Genomic DNA, 2,037 nt, shown 5'->3' with positions numbered 1-2,037 from the left:
CATAACTGTTTCATATATGGAGGTTTTTAATGTACAAAATGTTTTAATGAAAAAATATATGTGACAGTACCATTGACTGTCCAGATAAGTTTCTGATGTCTTCATTTGAAATTGAATAATTCACTAATTACTACCCTTTGAAAATGCATAAAATGTTACCTGGCTAGCTTATATAATTTTTTTCATAGGCCGATTAAAAACACCAGGGGAGGGAGAGATAGGAAAAAAATAAAGGAAAGGGATACCTTTAGGAGAGTCTTCATGGTTATCTGAAATGATGAGATAATCCAGAAGTTGTATGAGTTATTGAGTTTTGAAATGGAAAAAAAAAGTGTATAATTGCAGTAACTTTTCCTTGCACATAAATTTGCAAATCTGCAGGAGAAAACTTAATAGTAATGTATGAAATGTATTGTTAATTCTCCTTAGTAACCTTCTTGAGAATAAAGACCAAGTCTATCTAATGTACAACATAGTAAGGCTATCATAATGCCATACCCATGCAATTATCCAATGGACAAACAGTACGTATTAGCAACTTTCACATTTGCAATAGTACATTTGTCACTATGTAGTATACAGTTATATGATGTTTAGTTCTTTCTTATCTGTAACTGACATTAGTCTAGTATCTTCACATAAATCACATATTTTTCACCATTCGTTAAAATGTAAATTCAGCGTCCAGCTGAAGTGCATATGGTCACCCAATCAATAAGCATTTGTTAAGTAATTATTTTGCCTGGAGATTAATTCTAACAGTCAAGTTTGTTTATTGATGGGCAAAAAGTAATACTCTTGGTCATTGGATTAGAGATATCTAAGAAGAACAAAGAACTTTGAGAATTTCTCTGAGCTTTGGTTTTTGTATTTGTGAAATGAGACCAATAATACCTAAGTATGTAAGATTGTTTTAAGGATTAAAACTATTAAACTAATATTAGGCTAATAGAGCTCTTGGGGACCTCCATGAGAAAGAATGCACAATTATAATGAGAATGGAGGGAAAACAAGGAAAAGAGAAGGGATTCCTTTCTGATTCTTTTTCTCTCTCTTCCCTCCCTGCCCCCCCCTTCCTTTCCTTTCTCCCTTCTTTCTTTATCTTCCACAAGTATTTAGTGAGCATTTACTATTGACTGGCATGGGAGATGAAAAGGTGATCCACATGTGCTTTTTCAGTATTATTAAATATGGTAAAAGGATATACCAGATTTGCTGCCTTTGCAGTCACCACTCAGTGACCATTCTATTACCTCTAGCTCCTGTCCCTTTCTCAGTAATACATATTCTAGCTATCTTGAAAGAATCCCGTACTACTCCATTTAAGTGGCAATATCACAGCTACCTTTTGTGACTATCCTTCATTAACCAACTATCTTGAAAGAGTTGTCTACATAACTATCTCCCTTCCTCACCTCATTTCACTTTACAACCCTTCCAAACAGGTTTTTGCTCCACTATTCCATTGAAATTATTCTTTCAGGGTCACCTAAGTCCTACTTGGTCATTTTAATCATTCTTCCTTATTGGCTCCTCCTGCTGTCCTCAACTTCTAAATGGTGGAGTGTTATAAGATTCAGTTCTGCCCCTCCCTTTTAATAAGAAGAAATCTAATAATCTCACCAAGTAATCTCAATTTTGCAATGATTTAAAGTGAACTACAGATTTATATCCAACAGCCTTCCTGATATCTTCTCTTGTGTATCTTATAGCCATCACAAATTAAACAAGTCCTAAACTAAATTTAGGTTTCCTCTTATTAAACTAATTTATCTCACTGTTTCTCATCTCAGTAAATGGTACAGCCTATCCATATCATTTCAGATAATCTGGAAATTATCCTTGAATTTTCCCCTTCTTTCCATCATGTATCCCATTAGCCAATTAGTCCTGCTGATTTTACCTAAACAGATATTTTAATTCTATTCTTCTTCATTGCCATCTCCACTGAGCTAGCTGAAGCTGTCATCATATTCCATTGGACCTGCTTCAATAAATAACCCAATACCCTCAACATTTTTCCTATTTACATTCCCA

Source organism: Propithecus coquereli, unplaced genomic scaffold (genome assembly GCF_000956105.1).
Source record: "Propithecus coquereli isolate 6110/MARCELLA unplaced genomic scaffold, Pcoq_1.0 Scaffold292, whole genome shotgun sequence".
Classification (NCBI taxonomy): domain Eukaryota; kingdom Metazoa; phylum Chordata; class Mammalia; order Primates; family Indriidae; genus Propithecus; species Propithecus coquereli.
The sequence above is the reverse complement of the archived record's forward strand: the minus strand, read 5'-3'. Positions refer to the sequence as shown.